This window comes from Canis lupus, chromosome 13, assembly GCF_003254725.2.
Source record: "Canis lupus dingo isolate Sandy chromosome 13, ASM325472v2, whole genome shotgun sequence".
NCBI classification, from domain to species: Eukaryota; Metazoa; Chordata; class Mammalia; order Carnivora; family Canidae; genus Canis; species Canis lupus.
The window spans coordinates 25,849,126-25,872,854 of NC_064255.1; positions in this window are offsets into that span (position 1 = coordinate 25,849,126).

Here is a 23,729-nt window from a genome sequence, read left to right on the forward strand (position 1 = left end):
TCCCTAGACTTTTGCCAGCAGGGTTCAGTGTTGGATCCTACCAAGGAGAGGTGCTGGTATGGTGTTTTGAAGGCCAAGGAAAAGGAGAAATCCTTATTCTTAGTAGCATGTGTGAGGTAGTAGGTGTCAGTAGGTGTGGCATGTTGCCAGTGGCTTCCTTTTATGAATACTCTTGAGAATTATCCATTTCAGCATCTCCTCCTGGATTCTAGGGGTAGCAGTTTTCTAGATCCCAGCCCTTGCAGATTTCCCTACTGACATGTCTATAATCCATTCCATAATTGTTTAAACCTTTAATTCCTTGTATTAAGTCCCTTTCTGCTTGAAATGCCCAGAAAGCCTGTCTCCTTTTCCAAACTTGAAATACCTAGTATGAGTAAAGCACTCTGTCCTTGACAGTCTTCTAGTGCCTGTCCCTGTTATTGACCAAACCATTAGCTCAAAGGCGGATCCAGAGATTGTGGAGTAAAGCAGAAACTTTCACAGTTTCTTCAACTGCCAAGAGAAGCCAAAAGCTCTAAAAACAAACAAACAAACAAACACCCCGAAAAACCCAAACCCCAAAACAAACAACCCCCCCCAAACTGAGGGCAAATCAAGAGCCTCTGCAGCTAACTCTGCCATGCATCAGAAGGTCCTCAGCTGTGCTTGTAAGATGAACACACTGAATCAAAAGAGATTGAAACCATGAAATCAATAGTAGAAAAGCCATAGACTCTGATGAGTCATTTTGGTATCACAGGGTTAACCACGCAGATATACTGTGACTTTTAGCTTTGGCCTCTTAGAGTCATTAGTCTTTCTTCTTTGTTTAGGATCTAACAAATTATCTACCAGTGGAAAACCAATTAAGTCTCCCCACTACCTGCCACTTGACAACCACATTCTGGTTTTGTAGAACTCATCAGTCTCTGGTCTAAAGAAGGGTGGAAGGAATTTGGTAAAATTTAATCCTTAGATTGCTTTAGAACATAACGTCCTACTTCTTTCAGCTATCCTTGCCAATGTATACCACTTCATCTTGGAGATCTGGAGAGGAAAATTGCATGTGTCAATCATCTTCTAATAAAATACCACATACACCTAAAGTTTTCCTGTAAAAACATAGATTGTAAACATTTTTGGCTTTGTGGGGCATACAAAAATCTCTGTCCTAACTCCTGCACTTTGCCATTGTACAGAATGCAGCCATAGATGATATGTAAAGAAATGAACATGGCTGTATTCCAATAAAACTTTATTTACAAAATCGGAGGGCTGGAGAGAATTGTCCCAGGGGCTGCACTTTACCAGCCTCTGCTCTAAACTAGCTCAACATGGCTAAACTACTTCCTTCTTTTTGCCTAGGAATACTCTGCCTCTCATTTATCTTTGTACTCTGACCTTAAGAGTTGGCCTTAATAAAAAACAAAGCTGGTATGAAAGTTTAAGAATTGCATACAGTTGAAGGAGAAAGATAACATTTATTCAACTCCTACTACTAAGAGCTGTCCATGGGTTATAATACACATAAGAAGTAGGTATGGTGGCCCTTAAAGAAGAGGAAACTCAGGTATACAGAGGTTAAATAATTGCCTAAACTCTTATGACTGAAAGTGGTGGATGAAGGATTTATATACACTTCTGTCTGGCTTTGAGCTGGACTTCCAACAGACCTTACAATGGCTACCTTAAGGCAGCCAGACTATCTCTATGCATCCCGCACAATAACTCACACGAACACAATAAATCGTTGAGTATAAGAACCTAATTAAGAGACAGGACTTGGAGGAGCTCTTTCTGCGCATGTGTCCTGTCCCCCTTGCTATAATAAAAACACCTTTTGTTCAGAGAGAGAGAGAGAGAGAGAAAGAGAGACTGAGAAAGAACTCATGTGGAAGACTGTGACATAGCAGTCGTCTCTGAGATTTTCCTCAGGGAGGTGGTTGGGTTATTTATGGGGTGACTTGCAGAGTGGAGTAAAGGATGAGCAATAATGCAAACACAATGATGAGGAAGAGAAGTGACACTGTGGCAAAGCATAGACTTGCATCTGATAGTTCTATTGTATTGTGTAACCTCTGCAAACATCCTTTGTATGAAGCACTGCAGAGGACAAAAAGATGGAAACGGAAATGCCTTCCTTTGAGCCTAGTAACAGCTTTGAAGTTGAACAAATGTGAGTGAAGAACGGAAGAATGAACAGCGCATCCTAGCATGGGGAGTTGGAGGGACTGACAAAGCAGGCATGTTTGGGTAGCTGATGGTAATCCAGTGTCTGCTCAAACCTGGCTGCAGGCTAACCAAGTCACGTCACCTGGATGGGCCTTGATTATTCTGTAGAATGAGACTTTTGGGCTAAATGGTTTCTAAGGTCTCTTTAAGCTCTGAGTTTCAAATTCTGTATCTGAATTTCTAGTGAATGAGAGATGAGACTTGCTCCTACCCACAGATGTCCTTCCCCCTGCTTGTCCGTCTTGGATTAGAGCTCAGACAGCCTCATTACAAGATCCTCCTTGCAGACGTTCACTGAGGCTATGCATACTTCCACTCAGAATTACAATCCTGATTCTCTCCTCCTGCCATTCGTGTTCTTTATTGGATGAAGATCCCCTGCTTCTGGTCATTCAGACTCCTTGTTAAGCTCCTTGCTCACAAACGCTGAGTGTCTGAGCATAAGGACCTAATTGGAGTGATGGGCAGAGCCTACTTTGTTGGCACCTACTCCCCTGCAGAAGCCATGGGCATGCTATCCTTCTGTGCACAGGACTGACTTCTTTCCCTGCATTCCAGATTTTACTCTTCCTTACTGCTTTTCTCTTGTTTTGAAGAGAATTTAAAAAAATCTTTTAATAAGTATAATACACAGTCCTTATGAAAAGATGAGATAATTTAAATAAGCACAAAGTAGATACATTTATCTATAAACCTATGACAATGCAAATCACTATCAACTCACTGGTTATATATCCTTTTTTATATAAATTTATTTTTTATTGGTGTTCAATTTGCCAACATATAGAATAACACCCAGTGCTCATCCCATCAAGTGCCCACCTCAGTGCCCGTCACCCAGTCACTCCCACCCCCCACCCACCTCCCCTTCCACCACCCCTAGTTCGTTTCCCAGAGTTAGGAGTCTTCCATGTTCTGTCTACCTTTCTGATATTTCTCACTCATTTTTTTCTCCTTTCCCCTTTATTACCTTTCATTATTTTTTATATTCCCCAAATGAATGAGACCAGTTATATATCCTTTTGAAATTTTCCCAAGAATACTGTAACTATGTTTTTTCTTTTTCCTTCTCTTCTCTTCTCTTCTCTTCTCTTCTCTTCTCTTCTCTTCTCTTCTCTTCTCTTCTCTTCTCTTCTCTCTCCTCTCCTCTCCTCTCCTCTCCTCTCCTCTCCTCTCCTCTCCTCTCCTCTCCTCTCCTCTCCTCTCCTCTCCTCTCCTCTCCTCTCCTCTCCTCTCCTCTTCTCCTCTCCTCTCCTCTCCTCTCCTCTCCTCTCCTCTCCTCTTCTCTTCTCTTCTCTTCTCTCTTCCTTCTCTTCTCTTCTTTCTCTTCTCTTCTCTTCTCTTCTCTTCTCTTCTCTTCTCTTCTCTTCTCTCTCTTCTCTTCCTCTTCTCTCTCCTCTCCTCTCCTCTCCTCTCCTCTCCTCTCCTCTCCTCTCCTCTCCTCTTCTTCTTTTCTCTTTCCTTTCCCTTTTTTTCCATTCCTTTTCCTTTCTTCTCCTTCTCCATCTTAGCCATTTTTAGCTGTACTGTTGATTAGTGTTAGGTATAGTCACATTGTTGTGCAATTATTATCCAGAACTCTTCATCTTGCAGAATGGAAATTCTGTCCTCGTTTACAAATAACTTCCTATTCCCCCTCCTCCAGCCCCTGGCAACCAATGTCTACTACCATCTCTGTGAATTGGATGACTTCAGGTACCTCATATAAGTGGAATCATATAGTATTTGTCTCTCTGTGACTGGCTTATTTTTCTGAACATAATATCCTTGGATTCAATCATGCTATAGCATATGTCAAAATTCTCCTCCTTTTTAAGGCCAAATAATATTCCTTTGTATGTATATAACACATCCACCTGTTGATGGACACTTGGGTTGCTTCTATCTTTTAGCTATTCTATTGTGAACAATGCTGCTGTGAACATGAGTGTGTACAAGTATTTCTTTAATATACTGCTTTCAATTCTTTTGGGTAGATACTCAGAAATAGAATTGTTAGATCATATGGTAATTCTATTTTTATATATTTGAAGAACCCCTATCCTGTTTTCAATGGCAGCTGTGCTATTTTACATTCTTACCAACAGTTCCAATTTCTCACATCCTCACCATTGCTCTTTATCTTCTCTGTTTTAGTTTGCGTGCGTATGTGTGTTTAATCGTAGCCACTCACAATGGGTGTAAGGTGGTTCTCTACTTCTTTTAATAATACTAATAAAAGGATTCACATCCTTTTTGAAACCTGTTTGAAACCTGCATTGTCCCCCTTAATATCATAAATATAATTTAGCCCACAGGTATTCATTTATAATATCCTTTCTGCTGGCTACTGAGCTTTCTGCCCGCTTGCTTACTGTGCAACCTTGGCCAAGTTGTTGGACCTTTCCCTGCCTCAGTTTCTGCAGTTGTAAAATGCGGTAATACATACCTTGAGATGCCTTATGAGAATGTTGTGAGGGTGAAATGAGGTGATTACATGAAAATAACCTAGAATGTTTCCTGGCATATCGTCAGCAATCAATCAATGTTAGCTATTATTACCAATACTTTTATGATTGTTTGCTCACTGCATGGACAGATCAATAAGTAATTCCCTTGACCTTCAGATGCTCTGATTTTTCACCTTATAAAAAGACATGAATATTAGCTACATTGGGGAATCATTTCATTTTTTTTTTTTCAGAGCCATCCAAACAGGTCCCCTTTCTCAGGTATTAGTTGATTGTAGGGGAGAACTCCACCCTATTGAGATCAGGCTCATTCTTGGCTTCCCCAGGATAGCTTTTGGTCACGTAGAGCAGAGTCCCCCTGAAATATGCTGCTCTGGCCTTGGTTTTTAAACATCCCCTCTCATAATTCATTGCCAGGGTATCTCACCTACAGATCTGTGGACCTGAAGCTTTTCTGGGGGCTTGGCACAATGATGCATGGCCTGGAGAAAGCTTAGTCAAATATTTACACAGAGGAATGTGGCATTTCCTACCCTGGTGCTCTGATTACCATCAGAGGCTTATCTTTCCCCGTAAAAGGAAGTGTGGACATGTATTAAGTTGTCAACACAAGAAAAATATAAGGTTGAAAATAGAGGGTCTGGGAGACTTCTCGATGTTCTTCTAATGTAATATCATCTGAGGGTAAGAGGGAGATTCTGCTGGAAAAGGGGCTGGGGGCTTTCTGACGCTGGGAAGCCCATGAGGTCAGGTTTACCTATATTTAGTGGGCACTAAAGTATCTGCCTTCTCATTAAACCCAGGGCTGTTCGAGTGGTCACATGACCCTGTGTGTATTGTCCACAGAAAGGGAAGGGAGCTGCTAATGGCCAGGACAGACCCGCATCTCTAGCATCTCTGTGATAGAAACACATATCAAAGGCCCCTCCTCTGAAATGAAGCGCAGTGCTACATGGGCAGAGAATGTGCTAACAAGTCAGCCAGAACTGGACTGAAAGTCTGCCTCTAACACCATAGACTTCCATCACTGAGCAGGTCATGAAGTTTCTCTGAGGCCCAGTCTTCTTGTTTATAAGCTAGAGGCCGTAGGACTCACATGCATGCTTCATGTAAAGATTAAATGAGGTAGTATTTGTAAAGTTCCAGGGTAAGGATTTGCTATAGGAGAGTTGATAAATTCTCACTAAATGCAGAGAAATTGGAGAAATTGGATGTTTTTGAAAACTGGGCACTTTGTAAATGCATAAATGCTTGACTTTTAGTAGGTTGTGGTTGTTGTTGTTGTTTTAATATTGAAAATAGGACCCCTAGGAGTTGAGAGACTCCTCGCTGGAAAGTACTGACCCACACCAAGGTCTTAATATACAAGCTTTGCTATGAAAGGACTCATCCCAGCCCAAGCTTAAGTCATCATTGTGTTTCCCTTGTGGGGTTTCAGTGTCAACCCAAGAAACTCAGAAAAGTTTATTTATCCATCCATTCATTCCACCACCAGTTACTGAGGCCTTCCTGTGGAGCTGTTGCAAGCACTAAGGATCCTGGGTTGAAGGGGACCTGGTCCCTGCCTTTTGAATGATTAGAGTGATTGTGGTCTACTGGAAGAGAAAGACCCCTAAACCAACCATTTCATATCATAAACTGACAATTACAACCCGAGCAATATGCAGTGAGAGAGGCGCATCCAGGGGGGGGCAGACAATGAGATTTTAGAATTGAAAGTAGACTTCGAAGCTGACCAGTCCTAACCTGTCTGATGCATGGAGTCTGCAGCCATAGTCTTCTAGTTCTGGCCTCATCATCTTGCGGACTTCACAGCCCACCTCCACTCCCAGCCCCAGGCAGCCTTTGGACAGCTCTGACAGTTTGAAAGTTTTCCCTTGTGTTGAGCCAGTATTTGTCTCCTGCTAACTGCCACACAGTTCCGTGGAGTTAACCCCATTCTCTCCTGTGACAACCTTTCAGATACTGGAAATCAGCTTTTAGGTGACAGACAAGCAGGGATAATCTTAGCCTCACATTGCACATGGGAATACTGGAGAGTTCTGGGATCCATTTGACTTCGAGGGGGGATGCTGACATTGAGCGCAGGGTGAGACTGTCTCATTTTGGAGCCATTTAGATTTTAACTACCAGCCATACTAATTTCGTTGGAATCTATAAAGCACTTTGGCATTCATTATTTTGCAATGTCCTCTCATCGACCTGCTAAGATGGTCCAGAATGATTTATTATTTCTGTTTTGTTCATAAATCAAGTAAGACTCCAAGAGGCAATGCGCTCAAGGTTACACTGGTAACGTCTGGCAAAGCTGGGACCCAAATCCTGAGACCCTGGATGTACAGCACACAGACCAGAGACCACATTGCTGTCTTCTTCCTTTCATGCTGGTTGTCTTGCATACGGTCAGTCCTTCCCAGAACTACTCTATGATCTCCTCTCAGATTTTTCTTCTTAAAATATTAATTACATTGCATCACTCCCTTTATTGAGAATTCTCAGCAATTTCTCTTACAGGGCAGGATGAACCTCCACATCCTTAAAATGACATTCAGTGCTCTCAAAGTTGTGTACTTGCTGAGAGTTTCAGGGATAGCTAGGTGGATGGGTGGAATATAAATGAACATCTCATAGTGATTTTTCAGGAAGAAATACATGTACAGGATATTTTGAAAGCATAGAGGAGCAGTGTGAGGGCCACATGAGGCTTCCAGGGGTCAGGATGCTTGAAATGGAATTTAAAGATGGCGCATGCTGGTAGTTCAAGAGGACTTATGAGGACTTAGAGGAGAGAAAAAGTTTGGTGGCTCGATGTGCAAGAAATCACAAGTAGTTTGATGTTACTGGATGGCTAGGTACAAGATACAGCTTGAGAAGGATGAAAGAACATGGGAGGGAGGGACAGGTCCTGCATACTGCCAAATTAAGGGGTTTGGACCTTATCCTGAATCTCCGATGAACCAAATAGAATCTCTGATGAGCCAAATAGGATTTGAAGCAGGCTAGTGGCAACTGCATTTGAGGTCTAGCCTTTTGGTAGTGAGGAGGGTAGATGGAAGTTGGAGGACTGGGTGGGTGAGATAGGAGCCAATCTGGCTAATGGGAGGTAAGGAACCTGTTGCCAGGATCCAGGGACAGAGGATAAAGGGCACTTGCAGTCATCATAGTAAGAGAAGGATTTTCACACATATTAAGAAAGCAAAACAGAAAATCTGATGGCTGGGTCATTGTGTCAAGATAAAGGAGTGGGAGGCCTCAGTCTGCTAATAAGTTCTCAGGAACTTCCGGATTGGGAGGAAGATAACGGTCTTACTCATCATCGTTGCTGCACCCATACCTAGACTGCAAGGTGCAGAAAGGACGTATGCAATACTTATTTGAGGGCATATTGATTTACTTAGGCTTAAGCTCCTTCTCATCTTGGTGTGGTGGCTACACTTGGCTAGTCACTCACACCTGATCCTTCTCCTTCCTGAGTATCCGCTGAAGTTTATTGCCTACAGTCAGGTGTGATCATGAGATGGCAAGAGAAATGGTATTCCCAGGCCTGGTTTATACACACACCTCCACATTTTGTCCCTTCTGCCAGTCTGATGCAGAAGAGCATGCTGGAGGCATGAGAGAATGCTAGACCCCTGTACTGCCATGTGGTGGAGACACGGCCATCAATCAAGAACACTTATTTTAGACATTACCTGGGCAAGGAATCAAATCAACTTCTACATTCCAGCCATGGTGCACAAGAAGGAAAAGAAGGTGAAAGAGGAAGAGAAGGAGAAAGAAGGAAAAGTTGGTTAGTTGATCTCTTCTTTGGGCCCCACTTCTGTAAATAGGAGATAACATCAGCTGGCATGTGGACTGGGATGAATCTGGGCTTCACAGAGCCTAAAGCCACCACTAGCTAGTGCTTCTGGAAGCAGTGCTGTGCTCCCACTGGCTCAGGTCTCATGTTCTTTCCTTCCACTGTGGGTCTCTATGCTTTAGCCACCCTAGTCTTCTTTCAATTCTTCAAATAAGGCATTCTCCTTCTTACTCCTGTGGCTTTGCAAGCCCTGGTTTCCTTCGCTGGGAGTATCATCATCCTCTATTCAACTGGCTAAGTTGTAGTGATCGTTCTGTTTCTCCTTAAACATCATTTTCTCAGGGAAGGAAGCCCTCCTTGACTACAAAACTAGGATATGTCCTGTGATACTCTCTCATTGCATTCTAGGCTTCTCTGCAGCAGTCATTATAGTTTTGATTATATAACCACGCCTACAGATTAGTGTTTGTCTGTTATTTCCCAATGACTACCAGCTCCAGGAGGGCAGAGATGGAGTCTCTCCAGGTGGTTGCTCTGTCCTCAGAATTTAGCAGAGTGCCTGGCCATAGGGTTCACTCCATAAACAGTGGGTGAGGATTAAGAGGAGAAATTTCTCTTAGTGAAATAATAAAAAACAAACTTAAAGTCTGCTTTTCCAAATGGCTTTCTGGGAAACATACTACACACATAAAATTCTGAAATGAATCAAGCTACTTGTGGTTTGAAACTGACTTAAATCTAAACCTAGTACGGTGCTGTCCCATTTCACAAGCGAAGAGTCAGAGCAGGCAAAGGGCTGCTGCAGATTCCCCCAGTTGTGAGTCAACGGTGGGGGCATCCTCTCACCCGTCCCTGCTTGCTCTCAGGTACTTTTTGTTGGATGCTGACATGGTGGTGACTTGCCAGCCATACGGCTGTGAGTCCATGAGGCCTTGTCCTGAAGGAAAAGGAAAGAGCATTAGACTCAGGACCCCATCTCATCTGCTGTAGGACCTATGCAACCTTGGGCAGCTCTGAGCATCAGTTTCCCAACTTGTGAAAAGGAGAGAATATTATCTTTCTAGAACCTACTTGCAGGATTGTTTGCAAGATTCAAATGTGCTAATATGGAAGTGCTTTCCTGAGGGACTGGCACTAAGCAGGTGCTCAAAAATTTTTAACTGTCATCTAGTGCTTTTCTAGGATGAGAATTTATTTCAAATGCTTTGAACATGTTTCATTTGGACTAGTGAGTCAGCAACTCCATTAATAAAGAAAAAAGAGTACCTTATCTTTTGTTAGCGGATGAAAGGCTTATTTAGTTCCTGGCCTAGTGGCAGAAACCTGAAGATAATAATTTGATTCTCAAATTATAAAAATGAACCTTTTTCCCAAAGTGAAAGGTTGAGCAAAGATCAGTGCTCTGGTGGGGCCACATTGAATGAAGCCATTCTTTCAAAGAACCTGTGGGTGGCTTCTTCACCCTTAGCAGATGAGACATTGTTAAGAAGTTTATTTCTGTATAGCAGACATTTTTTTTAAGATTTTATTTTTAAGTAGACCCAATGTGGGGCTCAAACTCACAACCTGGAGATCAAGAGTTGCATGCTCCACCAACTGAGCCTGCCAGGTGCCCCAGGATTTTTTGAGTAACTTCTCTGCCAAGTACACTATTAAACACTTTTCACATGCTGTTTTGTTTACTCATCCTATTTCTGTGATGAATTATTGTCCTTATTTTCATGAGAAGAAAATTCAGATTTAGGATTGCACAGCTGGTAAATAGAGAGCTGGTATTTGAACCCAAGTCTGTCTGAAGCCAAATCCCATGCACTTCCAGATATACTATATTTCTCCCCGCAGTGAAGCACATGCCACAGTAGTGAAGACCAAAAGAATAGATCAGAAAACTTAGTCCAGTTTTATTATTATTAATAATAACTATGAATATTTATTATTGCCTGATAGCTTCAGAAACCACCAGTTTCCTTTGGAATGTAGAACTTTCCATTTCCTTTTATAGAAGCTCACTGTTTCTGATTTTCTCTTTCTCTATTTGATGGTGCATGAAACCCCCTGGTCAGAGAGGCTGTTTGGTGGAGTGGGGAAAGCACTGGATTGAGGACTGTTGCTAGCCTCAAGTTCTCTCCTTTGTGTCATTTTGGGGAATTCATTCAACATCTCTGAGCCTCATTTTTCTTACATATGAAGTGAGGACTCTTATGCTGCTTACTTGCCTACATTTATGGATTTTGTGAAAATCTGTCGAGGTAATTGTTGTGCAATGTTGTGCAGAAGACTCCATTTCTCATGCTAAGGCAGAGTGACCACTTTGCTCCACTTTCTCTATGCCTCCAGACTCTCTTGTCATCCCTTACCTGATGCGAACTTATGGTCAGTGGATGTAATAGCAAAATCTCGCTTGCTATGACTTACGTGCATCCTGAAGTGTTTTACTTTTTGCATAGAGGAATGTGTTCCAATTGGAGGAGACACGATTCTATTTTGAGGTTGTAGACTCTAGGCGCCACTAAACAGATTCATCTGCTTTCATTGACATAAAGTGAATCTTTCATTTGAGGACGGCCTTACTGCCCAAACCCCATCTGTTACTGCAGCCCATGGCTTTATCTGGCGAGTCTTGTCACTGTCAGAAGCAAAGCCAAATATTGCAGGGACTAATGGTTTCACTGAGGCAGTCATTTCTGTGACCAGAGAAGCCTCCTCTGGGGTTTTTTGTCACTGTCAGAGACCCTTGATGGAATTACAACCCCTTAGTTCATTTTTACTCTCATTTATTGTTTGAATAAGCTCTATACCTAGCTCTCCATGCCTTATCTGAGGAGACAGAGCCAGTCATGAGTGAGTCATAGGGTCCACTCAATTGCATTTCCACAATTTTATTAGGATGGCTGGGTAGATTAGCTTTGTTAAACATGGAATAACTGTTCTGAGTGCTCATCAGAGTCTCCCACATTTCCTAGGATAATTTTATAATTTTCACAGAAGCATCTGTGGAAATAGAGCAGGTGACGTGAGTGGCTGGGTCATGAGTTTGCCAGTCCCAGGGGTAATGTTGAGAAGGACCAGAAACCATATGGTCTTGGTTGGTGGTGTGGGTAAAGTATCATGGAAGTTAGGAGGTGGCAAGAGAGTGGCAGGGAAAGTTTCTCTAGGAGAACATTTGAGAGTTGACCTTTAAATTAGGAACTTGATTTCACCAGGCAGACAGAAGTAAGGGCAAGGGGTATTCTTCAGAGGGGAAGTGGATTGAACAGAGCGATGCAAAGTGAAAGTTGATAATGTGTTTCAGGTGTTTTGTTTTTTTAAAGATTTTATTTATTTATTTGTTTATTTATTTAAAAAGATTTTTATTTATTTATTCATGAGAGACACAGAGAGACGCAGAGACAGAGACAGAGGCAGAAGGAGAAGCAGGCTGCCTACAGGGAGCTCAATGCAGCACTCAACCACTGGGCCACCCAGCCATATTTATTTATTTATTTATTTATTTATTTATTTATTTATTTATGTATTTATTTATTTATTTTAGAAAGAGAGTGCGAGAATGTGTTGAATAGGAGAAGGAGCAGGGGGAGAGGGAGAGAGAAAAATCTCAAGCAGACCCCCTCCTAAGCATGGAGCCTGACATGGGGCTCCATCTCACAACCCTGAGATCATGCATAACCTGAGCCATAATAAAAAATCAGATGTTCAACTGACTGAGCCACCCAGGCGCCCCATGTTTTAGGTGTATTTGAGACTGTGGTGAGAAGAAGGAAGGCTGTGCTGGAGAGGTAGGAGGTTAAGGCCAGGTCATAAAAGGCTGCAAAGACCAAGTGTAGTGGTTGTACTGGGCCATGGGCAACTCCCAAAGATTGCTGTTCATGGATAGGTAGAGTGGGAACATAATTCAAACTATTCTTATTAAGCAGCCAATATACAATATAAAGTTTTCAAAGTAACTCAGCGAATACCTTACCAGCAAGTCAAAGGGATGATTTATTGTTCACATTAGCCCTGTGTAATAAGTGAACTACCCTAGATATCTCCACTTAGCCGATGGAAAGCCTGAGGCTTGGTGAGATTACATGCTCAAAGATATTTAAGGAATATAGAAGTTAAAAGCAATATTTTAATATCATGCCTCATATTTCTACTTGATAGGAACCTGTTTAATTCTTACAGACTTAGTTAAAGGTTAGGTAACTTTTGCTCTGATGCATTATAAGAGTTTAGATGCTCATCCAAGATTTTGAAATGGAAAGAGTCCAACACTACATCAGTACAATTCAGAGTCATTAATACTTAGTAGAGATACTATTTGTCCTTTTAATCATTTCTTAATCAGAGCCAACGGATCATTGTTATCATTGGCTCTCAGGGAGACTGGAACTTGTCTAAAGAATGCTGTGCAGCTAGAAATTTTATAATAATTTCTATGTCAGCCCTGATAATGTAGAGTTTAGCCACTAATGTTAATGCCTTAGTGGAGAACTCAACGATTCTGAGAGAGCAGAAGAAGTTTTAGTCTTTACAAATACCTTTGGAGCAGATGATACTTTTACACAGTCTTGCAGATAAATCCAGAGAATTCATTCACCTGACTCCAGTTTAAGAAGGGCTACCATGTTGCATCTCAGGCCAGCAAAAGAGAGAACTATGAAAGAACTGGATGTTTATCTCTTGAGTTATATTTCCAATCGTGATAAAAATGAAATCTTGCTTTTGGGCATAGCTGGGAGTAAGCCAATCAGGGTTGAAGTACTCATTCTGCAACTCACGAATGATGATGACAAGCCCTTGTAAAAAATTACATGAATCTGGAATTGGTCTTCCTCAAGTCCGGGATGTATTGTTTGTTTTTTCTCTGTCAAATTCTACTATAGTGACTCTAACCTTCTCTTATGTTCTAGATTTCTATCCACACATTTGTGAAATTGTTTCAGGAAAACTTTCCCAAAACCCGAAGAATTTCTGTGCTCCCTATCTGGGATACATACTTACCATATACCAGCTTCTGGAACTACTGTGTCTGGAATCCAGGTTGAAGCCAAAGGCAGGTGGCTTTCAGGGCATTCCAATATAAAAATAAATGCATTATTGAGACCAGGAGGTTTTAGGCTTCCTCAAAAGTCATTTTATCCCAAAATATAAATGACATCCTAAAATATATAAAAACACACTTGATGGAAAACTGGGTTAAAGATATAACTTACTTAAAAAGAATTTTTAAAAATTCATATAAAACAATTATATGTTTATGGAAAAAGCACTAAGAATTTGTAACAAAAAAGGTCAAATTCTAAAATATTGTATGGTTCTTTTCAAAATGTGTTGATGCACTTTCAACATCATTGGGTTTCAATGAGGGCAATGTCTTCTGCTCTCAACATTAACACCCCCTCTTATCCATGGCTACACCCTCATGCTCTGGACTGCTCAGAAGTTCCAAGAAGTTTTCTTGCTACTGCACCGACTGAAACAGACTAGAATGCTCTATCATTGATAGCAACAGAAGAGTCTCAAAGCCACAGAAGCCGTCAGCCCTAAGAACAAACCCTTGATCTACGACTTTCTGTTCAAAGAGATATTGTACAAGTTACTTAACCTTGGTCATAGGTCAGGTTTTCTTGGAAAGAGAATCTGAGACTCTGAGATTTATGTAGAGGAAGCTACCTGGAGAGCAGGCTCAGGAACACCTGTGATGGGGCGGCAAGCAGGACTGGGCAGAAGGAGAAGTTAGAACAGGATTCAATGTCAGTGGAGACCTATGGCAATCCCATAGGAAACCCTGGAGGTGGGATGCCTCTTCAGAGTTGTTTCAGTAGAGGTCAAGGGATGGGGTTTTTGTGCATCCATGTCGACCAGTGGATGCAGGCTTCCTTCTAAGAAAGGGTATGAGATGAAAGCTCTATTTAGCTGAATCTGGAGGCAGCAGCCGGAGCTCCTGGGAGCAGTAGAATGAATGCCTCCCTTCTGAGGAGGCACCTGGGCAGCCTGCAGCACTTTATTTTTTTATTTTTATTTTTTTTAAGCATGCTCAGTCTAGCATGGGATCAAGGAGGTCTACTTGGTCTCTTGACCTAAAATTGCAACCCCTTAATCTCATATTCTCTCTGCCCCCATCTTACTTATATCCATAGTATTTATCATGAACTGACTTATATTTTATATTAATTTGTCTATTGTCTTTCTGGAACTGCTCTGGAATGAACTCCAAGCTACTGGAGATCAAGGACTTTGTTTTGCTCATGACTATATGCCTAGTCCCAACAAGGTTTGGCACAGAGTGAAGTCTCAGGAAATACTTGTAGAGTGGAATGAATGAATGAATAAATATAATACATATTGAGTGTTGACTATGTGGGAAGCACTCAAGTTCTAAGCACTTACAGTATTTAATATAATCTTTACACAACTTTCTGGGGAAGCCCTATTAGAACCCCCATTTTAGAGATGAAGAAACTGAGTCAGAGAAAGTTTGGTTATCTTGCCAAGGTCATGGAGCTTAGAAGTGTGGTACTCAGGAACAGAACCAGGCAATGAGATCCATATTCTAAAGCTCCACCCCCTCCTTCCTCTCTAGCAGAGCTGGTTATGTCTTCCCTTCCTCCTGGCTTCTCTTTGCTGTCTCTGGGAATACAAATACAGTAATCACATTGCTGCATGATCCAGTTATCATGATTGAATCTTTGATGTTCTGTAGGTACAGACCAAAAGGGAAGAGCTCAGCTGAGTTCAAACTCCTGCCCTCTCTACCCATTTTCTCAATGCTAGCGCCTAGGATCTGATCAATTCCTACAACCTGTTGTTTTTTTCTCACAGCCATTGACAAATGCAGAGGCTACTGTGGGCTATGGGGCTCTTCTGCATGCGTTATGCCATTTGATCAGTCTGACAGCCCAGGGATATGGGCAGCACAAGAATGGCCACAAGCAGTTTACAGGTGAGAAAACAGAGGCTCAGAGGAGGTTATGAGAAGCTATTTGGAAGCAGAACTATTGGTTCTAAGCCCTATGTTTTGCTCTATTCTGCTCTTTCTTTTTCCTTGTTGGCGGCTAGAGGGCAGAAATTAAGCCTGGAGTATTTCTGCTGTTGAGATTCAGTGGAAGTCACTTGGAACACCGGTAAGCATTTCTCATTGGCCTCTCTGGACTTGGCAAATGAGGAAACAAGAAGTTCTTTGATTTACTCAGGTTATATAGTGATGTCACTGGGGCTAGGAGATTCATTTCAAGGCTCACATGCTTTTTAGCAAGTGCTTCTTCTAAGTTAGCAATTCTGGGGCTTCTTCCAAAGCTCTATCCACCTCTCCTTGAGTGTCTGTGTTCATTAAATTCCACATTTATCTTTTGAAGTAGTAGTAGTGCTGTTATCTTCATATTATAGATAGAAAACATGAGTCCTAGGGAGATTTAATAATTTTCTCAAAGCCATGCACTAATTGTTTAAAGAGGTGAGGTTTCAAACAGGATCTTTCAGATCCTCAAACTCCAGATTTATTATTTTGAAGCTTGAAGCATATAACCTGAAAAATTTCTCCTAGTTTTTGGTTCTAGGAATATTTGAAAAATCAGCTAATGTTGGACTAGTGGGTAGGTAGCATGTAGCCTAATTGCCTAATTTGAACATATTTCTGAGTCATCTGGGGAGTAGTTGGCCTGTCAAGATGACCATTTAGATTTCTTAGAAAGATAATCTAAAACAGCATCTGTAGCATGTGAATGTCAGCTCTCAGACTGAAAAATAAGATGTGGTTGTATTTACCGTTAGGACTCATCTTGCTGTGACCTCACAGAGCATTTCTAAGGAGATCTGGTGCAATGTTGATATATTGGTATCTCTTTCATCCCCAAATAATTCAGCTGGGTTTCTTCCTGATAAGAACTTCTGGACTTTTTCATTGAGTGAAGTGTTTATTAGATTAGAATGTTAAGTTTACAAGTGACTAAGAAGAGTGAGTGGTGGATGAGTGAGCCAATCAGCATAAGGATGGTGGATCACAAGGCAGGAATCCTCTTTCCTCAGCCACCAATTTGTTAGGGCCCTTGAAGAACTCCCTCTCTGGATCTTAGTTTCCTTACATGAAAATGAAATAAAGGGCATTTAATTACTATTTAAGCATTAATTAAGAGTTTTAACTTATAAACCTGACCATAAACCAACCATTTTCACAGCTTCATTGGCAATCAAAGAAATAGAACTGTATTAGTCAGATTTACTGTAGCACCAAATAACCACAATCAGTGGCCTCTAACTACAAGTTTTATTTCTTGCTCATGGGTCTGAGCAAGCTGGTCACGTTGGTCTGTGGATTGGGTTTTGTTTGCGTGTCAGGTTCAGGAATATTCCTATGCATCTCTCATTCCTGGACCCAGGCTGAAAAAACAGCAACCACTTGGAATCTACTTCTCACATGGATGCAGAAGGGGCAGCGAGAGGTTGGAAATACACAGCGCTCAAAACTGACCTCCTGTCACTTCCACTCAAAGCCATCTGGCCAAAGCAAGTTGCTTGGCCAGGCCCAAAGTCATTGAGGACAGGCATATGCCTTGTCTATAGTGCTGGGGAAAGGAGAGTGAATATTTCTTTTTTCTTTTCTTTTTTTTTTTTTTTTTTAGATTTTGTTTATTTATTTATTCATGAGAGACACAGGCAGAAAGAGAGGCAGAGACACAGGCGGAGGGAAAACAGGCTCCACGCAGGGAGCCCAACATGGGACTCGATCTCGGGTCTCCAGGATCAGGCCCTGGGCTGAAGGTGGCGCTAAATTGCTGAGCCACCTGGGCTGCCCGAGAGTGAATATTTCCTGACCAATAAAGCAATCTCCCAATGAGTACAACCTCAAAGGCTTTAAGAAAATTCTAGGCTGCTGGATCTAGGAATTAAAGAGAGTCTTCTTTCTCATTTACTCAGATGCTTATTCACCAATCTATAGTCTTCTTACCCTTCTGGCCCCTTTCCTAGGTTTTCTGGTTCTTAAGGCAACATGAAGAAGTGTGCACTGAATGAGCTACCCCTCCTTACTGAACCTTCTTTCTTTTATGAAGGAGGCTGGAGATGATTGAACCCTGCCTTGGGCAAGCCAGCCCTATTGTCTTTTGTATTAATTAGGTGAATCAGTCTTTTGCCATTATAGAATGAAGGCATCTGTAGATGATATGTAACTGAATAAGTGTGGCCATGTTCTAATAAAACTTAATGTACAAAAACAGGTGATTGGCCAGATGTGGCTCACAGGTAGTAGTTGACAGACCCCTGTTCTAAATGGCAGCTCCTCAGTAAAAACTGGCATCATTTTGATTGAGACTGATGAATACCATAGAGGATGGTGGGTTTCCATCAAATCCTTCCCTTCTGGAAACTTGATGATGTGTTCTTCCTGGAGAAGCAAGTCTTTCATTTAGTCACTAAATCCCTTCCTGTATATATTTTTAAAATTTCTTTCAATTAATTTTTTTTACAGCTTTATTGAGGTATAACTGACACCTAATGTTGCATAATTTTAAGATATATAATTTAGGGTGTAATGACTTGATGTGCATACATATTCGAAATGATTACCACAATAAAGTTCATTAATATTTTTTAACAGAGCATAGTATAGAGGCCAGACAAATTTCAATCGTAGTGATACTTCCAGGCATACAGAGAAATATTCTAGCTCTGGCTCTTCCACTAATGCACTTTGTAATTTTAGGTGCACTTGTTTTTCCTCAGAGCCTCAATCCCCTGCTCTGTAAAATAAGAAATGAGAATCACTACCTTGAAGATTCATTCAACTGCAACCTGGCATTAGTCTGTGATGCAAACTTTCCATGATGAACCTAATTGATGTGAAAGTCTCATGGACTCTGGGGAGAAAAGAGATACATCTTTATGTTTGGGGAATGTAATTCTCCTTTCTATTTGTGAATAGGGGAGGAGCACTTAGGGAGACGGTGATCTGTGGCACTAGTGGTGTTTACTTTTATAACACTTCATTTTGAACATAATCAAATTCTCTGATTCAGATAATATCAATATTCACTGGAGTTTCTTAAACTGTTGAATAAAAATAAAAAATACACATGTTCTTCAATTCAATTCAATAATACATGCCAATCACCTGCAAAGAGCAATGTTAGTTGTTAAAGGGAACTCAAGGAAAAGAGCCCCAAATTTTGCCCTCAAGAAGCTGCCTTCTCATGAGGAAGTAGCCAACTGACTATAAAATAAAGTACTTGGAATATATCCCATAGAAAAATAAGAATAGCCAGGCTGTCTTGAGTACTTACTTTGTGCTTAAGCACTGTGCTGAGACTCTGTGTACTATCTTTTGATTCAAATAATGACTGTATATGGGAGACAGTTCATTTCAGTGTATCATTCAAGGCTTTGTTTCTTTGGTGATGTTCTGCTTAGATTTGTCTTTTGCTGAGAGTGCCATGTTGAAGTCTCCTACTATTAATGTATTATTACCTATGCATCTCTTTACTTTGGTTATTAACTGATTGATATACTTAGCTGCTCTCACATTAGAAGCATAAATATTCATAATTGTTAGGTCTTCTTGTTGGATGGACCTTTTAAGTATGATATAGTGTCCCTCTTCGTCTCTTACTACAGTCTTTGGTATAAAATCTAATTTATCTGACATGAGGATTGTTATGTTACTCCAGCCTTCTTTTGAGGACCATTTGAATGGTAAATTGTTCTCCATTCCTCATTTTTGATTTGGAGATGTCCTTAGGTCTATGAGTCTCTCGTAGACAGCAAATAGATGGGTCTTGCTTTTTTTATCCAGTCCAATACCCTGTGTCTTTTGATAGGCTCATTTAGACCATTCATGTCCAGAGTAACTATTGAAAGATATGAATTTAGTGTCATAGTATTACCTATGCAGCCCCTGTTTCTGTGGATTCTTTGGGATCCCTCCTTCCCTTACAGCCCCCCCCCCCTTAATATTTCCTTGCAGAGCTGGTTTTATGGTCACACATTCTTTCTGTTTCTGTCTATCCTGGAAGCTCTTTATCTCTCCTAGATAGTTCATTTCAGAGGAAGAAACTGAGTCATAGCTGGTGAGTGGGAGAGCTGGAATATGGACCCTATAGGCTGGTTCTAAATTTCACGCACATAATCACTCTGCTGTGCTGGTCCCCAAGAAACCAGGGCGTCATGACACAGGAGTTGGGCGGAAGGAGAGACACACCCAACAGAGACAGCCATAGGGTAGGAGTAAATTTTAAAGAATGAGGATGTTTTCCACAAGTGTGTGGGTGGGGAGACAATATTTCACCCACCTGGAGCATCATCACCATTGACTAGGGAATCTGCCCAGAAATGTAATATAGTATGTGTACATTTTCACAGAAAAGTGACAAGCTAGAGCTGGGGCTGGGTACCTTACCTTCTCTTCAAAACTCTAGAACCTATTTATAGTTTCTCAAAAGTAAATAATGTGAATACCAACTTAAGATTTTAGACTCCCTTAGAAAGCATCTGTATTACTGTTCCTTTCATATTTTCTTTAGAGTAACTCTTTTCTGAAAAAAAAATCTAAATAGAAAGAGTTCAGAAGAAAAATTCATTTTACTACTTTAATTGGAAAATAGTTATCAATTGTTGTAATTGTTTAAAAGATACATCTAAATGTGACAACAGAAAGATAATGTTTATCTGTGTGCCACCCAGAAGCATCTCCCCATGTGTGGCCACCCTTGAGGAAGCTGCCAGGACTTCCTGTAGACTCACCTGTAGGAGGCAGGCTTTCAGTAGTCATGCCACCGTGCTCCCTCTCAGGGTGACTTCCAAAGGTGGAGCGCGTACAAACCCAGTGACAACTACACACAAATGAATCAAGCCATGACCCACATAGAAAGACAACACGAAACTCCTGACCTTCTTTTCTCCTCTTGATAGTCATAAATGGTATAAGAAGTCTTGGGGGAAGAAGAGGCTCAGTGAATCTTTCATCCCTACCCCTGGTGGCTGTGGCATTTTGGGTCTACCACGCATCAGGTCCTTGCTCCCTGGGAGCATATTTGAGGCTGAACTTGAAGTTATAAACCTGAAGAACTGGGCTCGTGGTGGTTTGCCTACAATAATCTTTGCTGTGAAGTCGGTACCCAGCTGGTTGCCAAACTCCACCCACATTGTTGCATTTGGGCCTTACAGCTCTGCAGGTGGACAGACAAACTTTTTTTTTTTTTTTTAACTCCATTTCATAGATGAGGTGGAAGAAGTTAAGCCATTTGGTGGGGCCACACGTTTAGAAAGAAGAGGGAAGAGGTGACATGGTGAGAATGTGGGGTGGGGGACAGCATTCTCTTCTGCATGGGGTGGCAGGTGGAGAAGCAGAGGTCTGAGGGGCAAGACACAGGTGGCCACTAAAGCACAGCTTACTCTAGGGTCTGCCACTGAGAGCTGGCATGAGGCTGTTCCTCAGTCAGTGCTGCTGTGTGTGTTGGGGGAGGCGGGGGGAAGGAAGCCTGGTTTCTAATTTTATCATCTGTGGCACTTCACCAAAAAGCCCCTCAAGGTGGCCGGAAGTTGGAAGCCCTCAAGGGCTGAGCCCTGGAGCAGCATGCAAAGGTGCTGGGAGGGAGGGGTGGGGGTGCTGGGACCTCATGCACACATGGCTTTCGGTCTGGCTTTCAGCAGCTTTGAAGGTCTCTTGTCTCTGCCTCCTCATCTGCATGATGCCATACCCATATGGCGGTGTTTTATTTACCTCTTCAAGGGGGATGGCTACTTTAGAAAGAGACGAAACCAGAAGCCGTGGCTTTCAGAAGCCCTCTTCTGTCCCTCTGGCCCGCCCATCCTCTCTCTTTCACTCTCTCCTGACTTTGCCTCTCCTCTGCCATCTTGACTTTTCTGAATGAGGATCTCGTTTGAGTGACAGGATCCATTTCTTACAGTGCAAGGTTGCCAGAGGGTGTTCGTCTTGTTGAGGGGCTTCTCCCAGAGACACTTGCAGCCAGGGAGAACTTAAGTGTGACCTACTCCCATCTTTCATGCTGGAGGGACACCAGAAGTTTAAGAAGTGTGCCACGCTGGTTCTGCTCAGACAGATCACAGGCTGGAATTACAGGTGGCTTTGCTCTTCTGGGATTTCTAAAGAGTCATCTCCCCAATTTAGCCATTTTTAGGTGTGGATTTTGCAACTTATACATGGTCCCTTAATCCTCTTCAAGACAGAGTTTGCATCCTGTGTTGGGGGTAAGAGACCAAATATTTCAACCTTTCCTTGTTCTTGAAACGATTCCGTGTTCATTCATGTGTTCTTGGCTCTCTAGACCCTGGTGGTCAAATTCTTGAGAAGTATTAAGCAACAAGCAAGACAGCAAATAAAGAAGACCAAAGAAATATAGCTAAAGGAGGAGCTGCTGCTCTTTAAAATACTTCAATTCTGTGCCTTGTTTATTAAATAAGCATTTATTTTAGGTGCATGGTGTGCTGGAAATTGTGCTGGATACCCAGGATCCAGAGTTAGAAAAGATCTGGTCCCTACTTTGATTCTGTTCAGTTTGCTGACTTCACAACTTAGATGATTTAGCTACACAAGAGCTACAGAAAAGGGCCCAGGGAGGACAGAGCTTTGGGAAATGTGTGAATTATGTGCGACATTCAGGGCGAGGTTTTATCTGCATGCAGTTTTTTCTGGGAAGAGGTTTATAACTTCCACTGGATTTCTTAAAACATTCATGAACAAAACGTTGCATGGCATGAGAGCAGAACTTTTCGATGACCTACCACTGATTATCTACAAGTAGGGTCTTGCTCTTTGCTCAGGTCTGCTGGGTCATTTGCATTTGGGGCAGGATCAACTGGCCTGTAAGTCCACTTTCTGAGAGCAGATTTCTTCAAAACTAGGTCAATGTCTTTGTCATACGTGCACTCCAATCAGGGCCTTGCATCTGCTAAGTTTTATATTCTCCACAGCACTTAGCATGCCTCGCAGCCCATAGGGGGTCCATGAAAACTTCTTTTTGATTAATTATGCTCCAATCTTGCCACTCACTTCTCTGTTCAGGCCCTTGTACATCCTCCATTCTGCTCCATCTCTGGCCACTGTGAAATAGTCTGCCTCTCCCAAGGCAGAGTGAGAATAAAGAACATTCCTTGACCAGGGTGTGTGCACATACACATGCTTACTCTGAAAGTTCTCTAACACTTGCACCCTTGTTGCTTTGTTCCTTAACTATCATGTGGAGAGAGGTGTTTGGACACCATATTAATAATAGCTCATAGTATGTATGTGGCACATTCCATTTTCAAAGGCATTTATAAACATTGAAAGATGAAAGCGTACACCACCCATCTTGGGGAAAAGGGAATGTTAATCATCACCGTGTCCGTTCCTTGGAGACGGTCACAGAATCTGAGAGCTGGAAGGGATGTCAGAGGTCACTGGCACAACCTCCAGCCCCTAGAGGATTTCTCTTTCCTTTAGAGCCCACCAGAGTGGTGTATTCCCTACAGTTTCTTTGTTGAGTTCAAGCAGCCTCCTCCCTTCTGTAACTGTCAATAATTTATCTATCTATTATCTATCTATCTATCTATCTATCTATCTATCTATCTATCTATCTCTCCCTATCTCCCTCCTTCCTTCCAAGTCTCTTTTTTGCTTCTTTCTTTTTCTTTCTTTCTTTCTTTCTTTCTTTCTTTCTTTCTTTCTTTCTTTCTTTCTTTCTTTTTTCTTTCTTCTTTCTTTCTTTTTTTCTTTCTTCTTTCTTTCTTTCTTTCTTTCTTTCTTTCTTTCTTTCTTCTTTCTTTCTTTCTTTCTTTCTTTCTTTCTTTCTTTCTTTCTTTCTTTCTTTCTCTTTCTTTCTTCTCTTTCCTTCCTTTCCCTCCTTCCCTTCTCTTCCTTTCCCTCCTTTCTTCTCTTTCTTCCCTCCCTCCCTCCCTCCCTCCCTCCCTTCTTTCCCTCCTTCCTCACCCTGGCGAAACTGCAGATACATGAACAGAATGATGTACCTTATACCATTAAATTTGGGGTGGTTTGTCACATATCAGAAGATAACCATAATGCCTGGGCACCCTGGAATTCACAATCCCCCTACTTGCAGTGACACTTCAGGCCCTACTACCCTCACGTCACACCCAGCCTCGATTCTTCCTTCTTGGGTGCACTTCTCAGACCTAAGGACACTGAGGATTTCAACTCCATACCTCTGCTTCTCTCAGGTAGCACGACACCTTCGGATGTTGTTATTATAACTGCTGCTCTGTCTGAGACAAGTGTACTCCACTTTCTAAAGTGCTGATATAGAGAATTTTCACTAAGCTAGCTTCTCTCTCTC